At 45.2% G+C, this 15,052-nt stretch overlaps 1 long non-coding RNA gene across 4 annotated transcripts in view; it reads left to right on the top strand.

Moving 5' to 3' along the window:
- LOC107505065 overlaps nucleotides 1-15,052 on the top strand; it is a 144,561-nt gene that overhangs the window by 38,877 nt on the left and 90,632 nt on the right. For 2 of the 4 annotated variants that reach the window (XR_004950824.1, XR_004950822.1), the window contains exon 1: nucleotides 625-9,646. This is a non-coding gene — a long non-coding RNA (uncharacterized LOC107505065). Of the gene's footprint in view, nucleotides 1-624; nucleotides 9,647-15,052 lie in introns of those variants that run through there. The other 2 variants (XR_004950821.1, XR_004950823.1) reach the window with 2 other exon arrangements.

Genomic DNA, 15,052 nt, shown 5'->3' with positions numbered 1-15,052 from the left:
CCAACTCACCATGCTCTACCACCTTCTTCGATGTTTACTGAAGGTCCATTGTGTACCTAGAGCTGCTAGTTTCTAGATCCCCTTGACAGGACCAGCTCCAACTGGAGGTTGTCTTAACCACCTGCAGGGAGGCCCGCTTCATGCCTCCCTTACTATAAAGTTTCAGTGTGTCATGACCCAGAGCTAACACTGAGCAAGCCAATAGAAATGAAATGTAAGCCACATACATATTTTACATATTTTAGTAGGCACATTAAAAAAATAAAAAGAAACGAGTATTAGTATAATTGATGCTGTCTGTATAAAATATTTAAATAACCGCATTACAATGGTACATCAGTGCATAGGAAAAAGGAATCATTCAAACAAAATCAATACATTGACACCAACATAATCAGTGACGCGTTTTTAATACTAGAAATAACACGTTCCCACCACACGTACTATGGTACGATAATAATATCTTATGGGATGCAATGGTTAAAGTGAAATGCGGTTCTATCAAAACAATAAAGGTGGATCTAATGCAAAATTTTTTTACATTGTTTCCACATTTTTAATTTAAATAAAATAAAATAAAATAAAATAAAATAAAATAAAATAAAATAAAATAAAATAAAATAAAATAAAATTTGTTTCCTCGGTATCATTAGCCACATTTCAAGTGCTCAATAGCCACATGTGGCTAGTGGCTACCATTTCAGACGGTGCAAGTCTAGCATCTAAATGAAATTCTTTATGATGTAAATGCATGTAACATGACCTGAACAGAGAGAAGACAAATTTGGCTCCAGGAGGGTATCTGGACAGAAGAGAAGTGGAGAATGACGCCAGGATGGTGTGAGGTCCACGGGCAAGGGAAACCATTGTCAGTTTTTGAAACAGAAAATAATATAAAGGGGATGGTGCTTTAAGAAGATTAATCTGGATGCATGGAGCAGAAAGTGTTGTGAGGACACAGAGTAGAGGTAGGAAGATTACATTGTGGGGAGGACAGATGATGAATTCATGAACTACAGTGAGAGTAGCTAGAAAAGGAAAAAAAAGTCTCAGAAACCTTATGAAGAGGCACTCTGAGTCTGTGGCTGAATGTAAAAAGGGAACGACTGATGCAGAAGAGTTGAATTTCACCCTGCGCTTTTAAGTTTCAGTTGATAGAAAATAATACCATTGATAGAAATAGGGAAATCAGGAGAAAGCGTGCTGCGGCCAGGGCGGGGAGGAGATAGATAATGAGCTCAATTATTTACAGACTGAGTTTGTGGTAATTTCTTCCATCGTTTCTTCTTTCTTACCTCTCCTCCCCTCTCCTTCTCCCTTTTACCCTTCTTTTTCCTGTGTTCCCTCATTTTTCTGTCCCTTTCTTCTCTTGAAATAGATTCATTGAGCACCTATCACGTGCTAGAGACAAGTAAGTGAAACAGGCATTTCCCAGGCCTGAGGAAGGACCATCGAAAGGGGTGGTGGGAACTTCTTGAAGACAACAAAATAAATGTTCTCTATTACAAACATTTTCATTTGCCATACCTACCATAACAGTTAGAATTTGGCCTGAGTGAGGAGTGGAGGTGGCAGAATGAAATGAAAGTAAAAATTGATTGTGTTTCTTAGGCATTTAGTATGGCTCAGGCACAGCTCTAAACATCTCTGACTAGCATCCAATTTCCCATTTCATGGGTCAAGAAAATGGGACACAGAGAGAGAGAGTAACTTACCTAGGGAACGCCACTGGTGAGTGGTGGGCAGGATTTGACTACAGTGTGTGTCGAATATCCATTATGAGTTAGGTAAAAAGTGGCAATCACTTTGTTATCGGTTGATTTTTGCGTGCCCCCTTTTCATATATTGAAGCCCTGACTCTAGTGCGGTAGTATTTGGGGGAGGGGCTCTTGGGAGGTAATTAGGGTTAGGTGAAGTCATGAGGGTGTGACCTTTATGATGGGATTAGTGCCTGTATAAGAAGGGGTAGATGGAAGGATGTCACTCTCCAAGTGCACATACCAAAGAAAGGCCGTGTGAGCCCACGGAGAGAAGGTGGCCCTCTGCAAGCTAGGAAGTGGGCCTTCAGCAGGAACTAACTCTTCTCACACCTTGATCTTAGACTTTCCAGTCTCCACAACTGGGAGAAAGGAATGTCTGTTGTTTAAGCCGCTGGGTCTGTGGCATTTTGTTATAGCAGCCGAGGCTGATTAAGACAACCTACTTCAGGGGTACCTCACCTCTCCAGATGTTTCCAAAGGGCAGTCTCTTCAGACAGTGGGTGACTCCCGAAAACCTCTGAGAGGTTTTCCCTCCCGCAGGCAGGTGGGGCCGGTGACTTAGCAGGGCAGGGAACTTGTGTGGGAAGCGAAAGACTAACTTCCTCTTCCTCCCAGCAGAGGGAGAGGCAGGATGGGGGTATACTCTCCAAGTACCTCTCATCGTTAATCCAGTGACTGTTCCCAAGGATCTGTTTTTCTGCTCTGAATGCTGTGTTTTGATGGTGTTGTTTTTAATATAGTCACTCACCTGCAAGTACATCCCAGAAAATAAAAAGGCCTTCAAGTGAAATAGGAGCTGGGGGAGCCAGAGGAGGGCATAGGAGACAGGAAACACAGCACTGCTACCTTATAGCCGCTCAAGAGATTTACTCTAGGTTTTCAGAGCTGCACAAATATTGCTTATTCATGTGCAATCTAATCCTCCATGCTGCCTGGAGGCTGAGGGCAGCAGGGATGACCTGGTCGGAGAGGACCAAGGAGAGGCTGGAGGGTCCGTCCTGAGCAGGAGCACTGTGGGGCAGACCAGGCCTGTGTATTCTGGGAGAGCTGACAGTAGAACAAATTGTCCCTGGAATGGCTCGGATAGGTGTGGAGGGAGGGAGTAACTATGCGCTGGAGGTGGGATCGGTGATCAGATATAAGATCCCTCAGCAGGCAGATGGAGTGGTGCCAAGTGTGAGGTTCAAACATCCAGGGACAGAAACTCCAGGAACCCCTCTGCCCTGCACCCTTGGAAGGGTGGCAGAGCCACAGACTGATGCACACTCCAAGGCAGAGAACGACTTAATAACCCACTCGGCGGGTGATAGATCATCAGAGGAGGAGCAGCAGAGCTAGGCTTGGCCACCCCGAAGCTCTGACTTGATAACATGTGATAATTCACTTAGGGGCACCGGGAAGGAGAAGATTTCCCAACTGCGGCTAACCAGCGTTGAAGACCTGAAAACAGCCACTTGGGACTGCTTTTATGTTTGGCTGTCGGCTCAGAAGCAAATGTCTAAGAGAACCTGGACACGGATCAAACAAATGTGCTGGGAAACTGCATGCATGCACAAATCTGCTATTATATCCTGCTGAGGGCCTGTGTGCCCAGCCTGCTCCCCTCCAGCCACACAGGAGGAAAGAATCAGAAGAGGAAAGGCCTCTCTGAAACAGTTGAGAGGGCTCACATTGTGGCTGGCCTGGGCTTCGGGGGCAATTCTAGCATAGAAAGATCATACAGCAGCAAGTGGTCACCTCTGTAGGACATAGTAATTGAGCAGAAAGATAAGAGCCCTTGTTTGACCAGCAGAAGCTAAGGGGCCGGTTGCCAGAGGCCCACTCTCTGGTCACAGGGACCTTTGACAGTGTAGATGTGGAGAGCTGGGCTAAAGGAAAACCTTATTTTCTGTGGGGAAAGGGAAGGGCTCCCTAGAGCCCCTGGGTAGAGGGGAAGAAGACGTCTTCTCTACCAAGCCATCTGTTGTTCCTTTCCTCCACTGCCAGCCAAGAAATAACCTGCAATGGTTTCATTTAAACCAAAAACCAAGTTGGCCTAGGAGGTTCAATCCTTTGGGTATTCTAGCCATGGAAAGATGTATGCCACCTTAGGATCGTTCCACCTAAGATGAAGAACAGAACAGATGTTCGGTGTCATAAGAATAATAGAAATAGCAGTAGATATCACTATTGAATGTTTGCCATGTGCCAGACACTATGCTAAATGCTTTGTGAACAGAGTCACATTTTGTGCCCCGTACTCTGAGTGTTGACATACTCCTCCTCTGACCTTACAAATACTCATAACCACATTCCCTAGGACTTAGGCATTTGGGAACATTTACTGAAAATGAGCCCTGGTAATCTCTGAGCAGAGATGTATTACCTTGGGTTGGCTCCAGGTGAAGTATTAACTTACTGATACGTTTATTGGCTGGCTCATGGCAGGTGGGGATGGAAAACAGTAAAGCAACTGAATAGGTGAGGGGTGATAAGACACCTGACGAAGCTTCAATACTGTGGCAACACTACGTAGTTTATAAACAGTAGCTTGTCCTGAGAGAAAAATTCTAGGTTGACAAAAGTACACAAGAAGGTAAATATTTTAGCCGCCATTTTGTATATGAAGCTACTGAGGTTGAGAGAAGTGGAGCCATTATCCCAGAGTCACACAGTAAGCAAGTTGTCCAATCAAGACTTGAATCCATGTCTATCTGGCACCAAAACTATGTATGTCTCCCTCTAGACCAAATCCTAGCTCAGAGGAAAGTATTAACAACCACATCCTGAATATAAAAGAGAAGTTCAGCTTAGCAGAGTCCACACCTTCTGATAGATATTGCTTTGGGGATGAATAAAAATAGGAAAGTGTTCTGTTGCTTCTAATAGAAAATACCTTTATAAACTGGAGGATCATTTCCTAAACCAATTACTCTTTTCCTTGGCTGAATCACAGTGATAGACTCTCAGAGATAGAAGGGGTGTTAGAGGATATCTAGTTCCAGCCCTTATTTTTACAGAAGGAAAATAGGCCCAGACAGAATAACCAGGTTGTTGAGGTAAGCGACATGATTGAGAGTAGGACTCAGGGATTCTGACCCTTGGGCTCAGGCTCTTTCCATACCTCTATGAACTTTCTTACATCTTTGGGTTCTTCTTACCATGAAGGACACATGGCAACTTACCCCTATCTCTCTTAGTCTAAAGATGGAACTTTCACAATATATCTTTCTCCTCTTCGTACTCTTTCCCCTCTTCCCATCCAACTAACTAGACAGATAGTTTGGCACCAGCAGAGTCTACCTGAGACAAGGAAGAGGGCACCCATTTCCACAATTCCTGGATTGCGACGATATTGGCATTGGTTTTTTAAGGAGTATCTTCGGGACTTACATAAAGCTATAATTATTAAGATCGAGTTCTACAGATGAGATGGTAGACATGTAGACCAATTGCACAAAGTACATACAGTCTAGACTCAGGCCCCCATACATATTCATTCGCCTCATTTCTGGTAAAGATGGCTCTGCAATATTGTGGGGGGAAGGACGGCCTTTAGCAATAAGTGGTGTTAAGTCAACTGGATATTCTAATTGGAAAAAATTTTTGTAACCCCTACCTCATACCAAACAGATACGTTGTAGTTCTAAATGAGAACCGTAAAGTGATAAAAGCTTTTAGAAAAAACATAGGGGGATATCTTTAGGACCGAGGCTAGGTAAGATTTCTTCAGTAGGACATGAAAAGCTTAACCATAGGGGAAAAATTGATTAACTAAACTACATTAAAATTCATCACTTTAATTGATCAAAAACATAACTAAGCAAGCAGAAAGGCAAGCCACGGAGTTGGAGAAGATATTTGCAAAACTTATCTATAAGAGGACTCATATCCAGAATTTGTAAAGAATCTTACAGAGCAATAAGAAAGCAGCTAATTCAATAGAAAATGGGCAAAGGACTTGAATTGGCCTTTCTCAAAAGAAGATCTGCAAGTGATCAATAGACATTTGGTAATCAGGGATATATAGATTAAAATCACAGTGAAATATCACAACATTTCCACCGGAATAGTTAAAATAAAAACAGACAGACAATACCACGTATCAATGAAAGTGTGGAACAACTAGGACTCTTGAACACTACTGGTGGGCGTGTGAACTGGGACAACCATTTTGGAAAACAGTCTGGCAGCATGTCCTGGTGCACATGTACACGTACCTTATAGCTAATAGAAAGGCATAGGTATATTTATCGAAAGACACACACACACACACACACAAGAATGTTCATGGCAGCATTTTAATAAAAACTAAATACTGGAAACAGCCCAAATATTTATCAACAATGGAATGGATTACTAAATTGAATATATGCACACTCTGAAATACTATATAGAAATGAGAAAAGGAACTAGCCAACGCAGCGGCATGGACAAATCTCACAGTTTTGATGGTGAATGAACAAAACTAGACACAGCAGAGAACATACCATATGATTCCATTTATGTAAAAGCCTGAAGCAGGTAAAACTGATCTGTAATGTTAGAAGTCAAGGCAGTGGTTACCCTTGAAGGGAGTTGGTGACTATGGGACAGAAAGGGGGCCTCTGAGAGGGGCAGGAGGTAGAAACACATTATTTCTTGGTCCGGTTTCTGGGCAAATGGACGTGTACATTTGGTGACAATTCATTGAGTTGTACATTTATCTCAAGCTAAAATGAAAAACATCACTTTTTTTCTCTCATAAAATGGAGAAGAGTGAGGAGAAAGGAAAGTGACATCTGCTTGTACAAACTTCAGGCCTGCCATTGTGCCAGATTCTACAGGCATTAACCCATGTAATCCTCACAACCATCCTCCGATGTAGGAGTTAGGTTCTCCATTTTACAAATGAGGAAACTGAGATTCAGAAAGGGTACTCGTCCAAGGCCACACATTAGCAAGTGTCAGAACCAGATTTCACCCAGGATTCAAATCCAGGTTTGCCTGGGTCCCGAGCTGAGCTCATCCTTCCTCCACATCATGGCATTTTCAAGGAAAAAGCATTAGCGTTGGAGTCAGAAAATCTGGTTTTGAATCCTAACACTCACATGTTGTATGACCTTGGGTAAATCCCTTAATCTAGCCAGTTCTTCCATTTGCACCTGTGGTTTGGGGAGTTCCTGTGGGGGTGGAGAGGGGTATGCTGGTAGAGGCTGTGACAGGGTCCACAAAAGCACATAACAGAGCCCTGCGCTCAGCAGATACGAAATATTTTTTGTTTTGTCTAAACCCTACTAGGCATTCATGCCCTTCCTAGCAGGGGTGTGGAGCTCAAAGCGAAATTCACCATGCCCCTCTCCCTAGTGTCACTACTCTAGTAAATTCAGATGAACATGAACATCAAGGGCAAGTTGGTGGGAAAAGGAGCAGTGTTCAGCCTGAGGGCGTGTGTGACAGTGGGTGAAAGGCCTTGCTTTGGTGTCGAGGGGGTTTCCGAGCCAACCTCATGTAAATGAATTTCAGGTTTGTTGTAACACCAGCTGGCAAAGTTGAGTCTATTTTCTCCCCTTGAGTTGCCTCCTTCATAGGCGACGGTGGGAATGTGGAGAAGAAACCTCCCCAACCTGCTAGAATCACTTTCTTAAGCACAGAGGAACCTGCAACGTCCTTCACAACAGAACTGAGTTAAACTTTTTTTTTTTTTAAGTCCTTTAAGAATAGTCAGGAAAATGGATGGAAGATAAATAGCATCTGTATTTGTTCAACATTCTGTCACCTGTCCCCAAGTTTCCTTATGTCTGCTGAAGAACTGGGAGCTCCTGGGGTGGGCGGGGGAGTGGGTGTGGGGACATGAGCCCTAGGTGGTGCCCTTCAGGGCAGGATGCACAGATGTGGTTTTATATGAAATTATGCTAATGCTCCTGTTGTACAGGTGAGGCACATGAAACAGAAATGCCAGGTCCATGCCCCAAAGACCTCCTTCCCCTTTTAAAGGCTCAGAGATCAGCACTACTGGGTGGGTGAGAGGGAAAGTGAGAGTTTTAAGAAGAAGGAATGGGGAACAGTGAGCAGGAGCCAAGCCCCTTGTCAGCCTGCCTCCACCCTACCCCTTGGTCCTAACAGAAGTCTTCATTTCTCTGTTTCTAAATTGCACACATTGATCTGCTGTGTACAAAGTTGCAAAGCAAGTTGGCAGGAGCACTGGAGTGTATCAGGTCTACTCGGAAATAAATATACTTGGGTTTTTTAGTTTAAATGAGTTGAGAGCTAGGGAATGGCTTGACAGCTATGGGGAGCCCAAGTGTCTGTTTCCCACCAAACAAGTCCCTTTGTAGGTTGGAACTGTCAGTCAATGCTGCCCCATGGGTACCTGCCCCTGGGGACAGATGTCCCCACCCACGCTGCTGACCTGTCACTGTGGAGAAAAGGTGTGGATGAGAGAGAGGCCAGGGTGGCTGGCTGCTGAGAGGGGAGTTTTTTTTTTTTAACACTTCTCTGACCTCTTCCCATTCAAGGTCTTATCTTATGCAAAGGGAAAGACAGAGGCTGGGGGTGCCCAAGAACAGAGCCTGGCCCAGCGCTCTGGGCTCTTCACACTCCAGTAACCTGGGTACGGCCTGTCTGCTCTTCTACCTTTTCTAATATTAATATCTTGATTAATTCCAGACCAATTGTTCTTTTTTTCCCCCTTATTTCCTAGCCTTTGCAAACCACCTACTCCTCTCTGAGTGACTTTGATTGAAGTTTGACGTTTTCAGGTTCAGCTGTTTTTCTAGTTACTTGTTATTAGAAAATGTAGCAATTTCCCCCCAGTAAAGGCCCTTCCTCCCTCCCTTCTTTTTCCTTTTCCCTCCCTTCTCCACTTCTCTTTGTGTGTCATAACTTTAAAAAGGACTGCAAGATACAGTTATTTATTCTTCCCCATCCTCCCCTTGATTTTGGGCTGAGGCCAAAACTTAGGGGAAACAAAGAAGCTGCCATCCAAATAGTCTCCTTCAAAGCAGCAGTGTTTGTTCCTGTGACCCGCCCTCCTGCTGCTGCATCTTGGGGTGGGGGCGGGGAAGTGGGGACATTCGGTGGCAAGGGGTATGCTCAGCACCTGCCATGGCACGGGCATCCCTACCCTGTAGCCCAGCTCCGAGTGGTTATGAAAGACCTCTTGTGTTTGAAGGCATCAGTGCAGAGGGAGCCTCCTCGGAAGGTAATTGCTGACTCCCAGGGTCAGCCTTGCTGAAATTTATAGCTCCACTCAATAAAGCTATTGTGTGGCTCCTTAGGAAGCTATGGGGTGGATTAGTTTTGGGGAACCTGGAGACATGGAACTCAGGCAGGCGCAGGGGAACCCCTGCTGGGCCAGGCACAGGCAGAGAGGTCGGTGTTCCCTTCCTCTCCTTGTCCTCTCGCTGTACCTCTCTTCAGAAAGAGGACATGGGTGCCTGCATGCCCTCAGGAATGCTGAGAAACTTGGTTTTAGATCTCTGCTCTAAATGTGATGAGAAGGCCTGGGATGGAGTATTTGCTTGGATAGAGTATTCACTTTCACCTGAAAGGTGCTGCTCCCTAAAAGAGAGCAGGAATTCTTTCTCCAAACTTCGTTAATGAGTCAAGACAGAGATTCAAGACAGAGTATACTGTTACTGGGCCTTCTGGATTTTTTGCCTGATTTATTTTATTGCTATTCTGAGAAGGACACACACACACACACACACACTTCAGCAATCAAAGGTATAATGAAAAAGATTGGTTTCAGAAAGCTGGGGAGGTCACAGCACAGGCCCAGAGCCTAATCTGGAATTTCCCTGCAGGGCAGATGAAAGCTGTGGAGTCCAGAGTGGAGACCACCCCCTTCACCTGACTGACCCTGGCCTTCAGCCCTCCTCAACCTGGCTCCATGGGTTCTCCTCTCCAGGGACAGCAGAGCTGAGGTCAGTAGATACTGCCTGGGGCAAGCAGCTGAAAGGCAGGCCAGGGCTGTGCTGGGGGCCCAGGCAGGTAGGGTCTCAGGACTACTGCAGGCTTGGCTGGGGAGGCAGTGGGGAAGACAGGCGGGGAGAGACAGGGTCCAGGCTGCCCTGCAGAGGGGGAGACTCAGTCCCAGCTCCAGGTGGCTGCCTGAGGCAGGGCTATGAGATCTCTCCTCAGACTGGTCCTTGGGATGGCGTGCACAGAGACCCACGACGGGGGCCCAACCAGTGTCGAGGCCCAGAGCTGGCGGGAGCTCAGCCCCCCCTTAGCTCTAGCCATTACCAACACATATTTTCCCCTTGCCCCAGCGAGGCTCAAATTAACCATTTCTGTCTCAAAATTAAAAAGGAAAACCTGTAACCACTCCCACTGATTCTTGAGGTCTGCTCACAGCTGCTGCAGCCTTGCTCAAGAGGAAGTCGCGGGGCATTCCCAGCTGGGAGTTCAGGCTGGAGTGGTCTGTGCATGTAAATGCTGTATTCTGTGGCCAGTTTTGGTGTTGTAAGGGGTATATTTGTTAAATTCTAGTCAATATCCAAGGGGCCCTGTGTTTACTCCAGTAGGAAACCAGATAGAACTGATTGATGCTAGAAGGAGTCTAGTTAACTCCTGAGGGAAGGCAATATAAACAGCGGCATTCAGCTCAATGTAAAAGTCCCCACCCGGTCCCCCTCAATTTGGTTAGGGTGGCTGCCAGCAGGCCTGCACAGCAAGCTAGGGCTGTCTGGGGGAGCCAGGCTCCCTCTTTGAGGGCAGCAGTAGACAAAGGACCTCCTGGAAATTAGAGCCTGGCTGGATTCTGAATCTGGCTCAGGTTCCGCAGTAGCTGTGAGCCTTTGGCAAGTCAGTTGACCTCCCTGGCCCTCGGTCTCTTCATCAGAAGAGTAATCACTAATGTTGAAATCCACTTCACAGCTCATCATGGGCTTTCATGATCTCACTTGATATTTACCACCCTTCGAGGTGGGCATCATTATTACTATTTTTTTCACAGATAAAGAAAATGTAGTTCAGAGAAATTACATGACTTAATAAGGCCACAGGCAGATAGAACCACAGAGTCTTAAATCCAGGTCTTCTGTCCTATATGCTTTCCTCTAGGCCAGAGGTCTCCAACCCCTGGGCTACAGGACGGTACCGGTCCATGGCTTGTTAGGAACTGGGCTGCACAGCAGGTGAGCGGCTGGCAAACACATGAAGCTTCATCTGTATTTGCAGCTGTTCCCCTGCTCTAGCATTGCCACCTCAGCTCCACCTCAGATCATCAGACATTAGGTTCTCATGGGAACCCCTGTCCTGTCCCTAGTGCCCAAATGGTTGAAGACTGCTGCCCTAGGCATACCGTTTCTTGAAGGACTTTACATAATATTACCTCACATGATGCATCTAACCCCATGGGACAGTTACTATTGTCACTACCAGTTTACCAATTACGAAGTAAGTGACTGGCCAAGGTCATGTAGACTGTCCAAGTCCTACCAGTCGACACGCTTGCTTGCTCAGATCATCAAACATTTCAAGGGAGAATTTGGAATTGCTTGTATCTGATGTCTTTTCTATGTAAAACACACTGTGAAACCTTAATTTTCTGTTTCAACTCCACCCTTTTGAAGAATTCCTTTCTTTCATACCACCATGGTCACAAATTAAAGTTCAATGCATCTAGATGAAAGAGCAGTGGGAAGGCTGGGGCGGGGGATGGGGCTGAGAGCAGCTACACTCTCTCTTGATCATGTTTTTCTGCTCTCTCACCTCTGCCTTCCCTGGTTCAGGAATATCCCCTTCTGGTCTTAGGGACAATCCTCCATGGAGCAGCTATTCATTCCCACAACTGTCCCTCTAGATTGTCCATGGAGCTCACCTACCAGCTCCCCGAGATCCTTATTAGACAACAGATCCAGGGTTCTGTAGACTTTATTAGCTCCCCAAGGCTAGGGTTACACACCTCACCAGACTCCTCCCAGGGATAAATTCACCACAGAGTTAAACTCTAACTTTTATTGTTTTAGTTATGACTGAGCTTGGGTCTCTTACCTGCAGGGTGGTGGTTAGCTGGAGCCATGTCTCAGGGGAGTTGCTCCAAGACTTATTTGAGAGAAGATTTCTCTCCCTCCTTTAAAAAGGGGGCAGTCAATAGAGACCTCCTTCACCAACATCTTCTCCTAATGTCCAATTTTTTTTTTTTCACCTTGCGTAGGGAGACTGGAAAAGTTAGCTAGGGCTTTCTGATTATTATTAATAGTGATTTCTTACATAGATTGTTTTATGTGTAGTTTACAGAGAGCACTCATCCACACTACCTTATCTAATCCTCAAAATCAATGTGAGATATAAGATTCCTTTTATCCCTGTCTGGAACCTAGAAAGTCCAAGTTATTTGTCCAAGATCATGAACTAGAAAGAGTCCCGACCTTATTTTATTTTATTTTTTTACTTAAACAGAGTTGTTTCTCAAGCTCTCCTTTGAAATATTGTAAAGGCGAATCTTGGAATGCACTGTTCTTGGGGACCGTGGTGTCCTATTGGTCCTTCTCCATTTTATAAAGGAACCAGCTGTGGATTGGGAGGTAAAAGGTTTCAGGGCCTCAACAAGAGACACTGGTCTCTCTATTCCCAGGATGTAGGGCAACACTTCTCACACAGTAGGAACCCATAAATGTTTGATGTATAAATGAATGAATGAATAATTGAACGGCGAGATATCGGCTTTCCTGATTCCTACTCAAATGTGCCTCCCATTACACCACTCTCGTTCTTGCACTTTCATTGATCTGAAAATCTGAAAATCAGTGTTCAGACCTGAAAAGTAAAACACCAATGGACTTTTTGTTGAGTGAAAACACAAGAAGCAGCTTGGGAGGAGGGGAGAGGAGAGAGATTTTCTAGGTGGAGAAATTGAGGCAGGGACTTAATTTGCACTGCGGTTGAAGGACATCCAGCGCAAGGAGCTGTCCCTGATGCTTCCCTGACTTGCTGATCTTTGGAGTGGGGGAGGCGAGAGCCAATCCCATCCTTTCTGCAGGGCCTGGTGGACATGCAGCCTTTGGCATCCAGCCAGAGCCCGTGCTTCAGAACAGAGGAAAACCACTAAGCAGGAAACGTGGCAGCCTTGTTCAAAATCTCTTCTGAATTTCATGTGTGACAAACCACTCTTCATAAACCTGAGAACTGCCCATCGTCACTGGGGTGAGGGAAGCAATGCTGCTGAGGGGGAAAAACAATTAGAATACAATTAGTGTTATAAAAGCTGGTCATAAATATTTGAGTTCCCTCTCTGGAGAGGAGGGACAAGATGACAGCTCCCAATTCCTTGTATTGACAAAAGAGGAAACAGTCCATGAAACTGGTCATTTGCCTGGGTATTTTTATCTATCAGATCCAAGAGTTGGAACAAGGGAAGCATGAATGATTGGATTAGCAGCCCAGCCTTTCTGTGCTTTTGCAGCATCAGCAATATGCAATTACTGCAACCCTCAGATGGACGTGGGCATGCACACGCAGACACACACACAGCCAACTTGGGTGGGCATACTTCCACACAACTAGGCATAAATGACCACAGGCTCAGACGCACCCCTCTGACAACAGTAAAGAAAGGACTTCTCCGCCAAGGCAAGATGTAGGAAAACATGGATATTTTTCCCTCAGAGTTCTTCTTCCTTATTCTTGGAGGAGAATGACAGAGGCAAGGGCATCATATAATATCCTTGATCTCTCTCAAGGGCCCAAACCTTTTGTGATGCCCTTTGAGTTGGTATCGTTTGTGCCTTGGCCTTTCCTTTCAAGCGTCCATTTGGTTGTTCCTTGGGTGGTCTTGGCTCCACAACATGCTCAATGTGGCAAAGCCTGTTCATTTGGCAGTCCAACCTCTCCAGTGCCTAGATTCTCTTTTCCCACTCTCTACAGCTCCAGGGCCCCTCCATGCCCCTAGTGAGGTTGATTGAGGCAGAGGGTGAGCATGGGAATTGCAAATGCCCTGCACTGTTTGGGACAGACTCCCCTTCCCCCCACCCTCTTTGTAGGCATATGCAACCACCTGGCACCTACACCCACCAGCAGGAAGCAGAGCTCCCCTTGCTGGGGGCACTATGCCAGCATGCCAGATGGGCGTGCATGTCAGCTGCCAAGGGACCTCAGCTAGGATCCAAATAGGTCTGCATTTTTGGAGGGCAGGACAATCTCTTCTTCGCTCCCCTTCTTAAATGCAGGGCCAGCTTATAAAACCATCTCTCTACGTATTGCCTTTGTTGCTGTGTACATGAAATTCTGCTTACCCCATTATTTACACCTTAACTAATGAGGAAGACAAAAAAGGTAGATGGGGCATACTGTTTTTTTTTTTTTTCTTCAGTATTCATATATACCTACATATGCTCTGAGGCTGTGCACCTCTGTACAGAGAAGCATGAAATCCTGACATCTGCTTGCTGGGCTTTTCTTTGGCTTTCCTGACAAATGATCACACTGTTTCAGCTTGATTACCTAAAAATGGTGGGAAGCCCACTGCCTCATGGGCAGCTCCTCCTTTGTTGGCTAATAGTAGTTGTTGGGCAATTTTATTCCATCATGCAAAATCTGCATCCAGATTAATTCCAGTTCTGCCCTGGAGCAACGGAGAACAAATCTGCTTTTTCTTCCTATATGACAGCTTTTCAGATATTTTAAACCAATGCTCACATCCTTGAAGGGTCTTTGCTTCTTTAGGCTAAGTATTTCCTGTCCCTTCAATTCCTACAGTCCCATCTTGAATGACATAGGGACCCACACTGTGTTTTAGGATTGTTTAAAAAAAAAGTAGGCACTGGATATGGGCAATTCTAAATTTGAGTCTCCCTCATCCAGTGGGGTGGATTGAATGGAGACGTGGTGTTCCTGGTCTTAGCTGCCATCTAATGTAAGTCAGTGGCTTACATATTGGATTAAACAGCACTTACTGAACAGAAGCTATGTAATAAGGGGTCCATCCTTATTAAAAATTGGTATTATTATTTGTATTCTAGAAATGAAAATAATTGGTACATAGAGATGACCTAGCTTCTGTTGAGTCAAAGCAAGAGTATGCACATATTATGGCTTTTGGTTCCAAGTCAAGTATGACTCTGTGACCGGAGATTGAGCAGGGTAATGGAAATGCACATGATGTGCATATGTAAGTATATACTTTCACGACGGAAGGCTATCCAACAACTGTCAACAAGAGTACCTCTAGAGTTGGGGTATGGGCAGGGGCAGGGATTTTGAAAGGGGCCCTTCATTCTTTACTCTTTGTACTCTTTTGTTGTTTGAATGTTTTCTAAGAGTATAGTATATTTGAGTAATTCTCATTTATTTGAAATACCAAGAAGATGCTTATGATTTAGATTGTA

The sequence above is a fragment of the Rousettus aegyptiacus genome, unplaced genomic scaffold (assembly GCF_014176215.1).
Source record: "Rousettus aegyptiacus isolate mRouAeg1 unplaced genomic scaffold, mRouAeg1.p scaffold_m13_p_5, whole genome shotgun sequence".
NCBI lineage: Eukaryota > Metazoa > Chordata > Mammalia > Chiroptera > Pteropodidae > Rousettus > Rousettus aegyptiacus.
The sequence above is the reverse complement of the archived record's forward strand: the minus strand, read 5'-3'. Positions and strand labels throughout refer to the sequence as shown.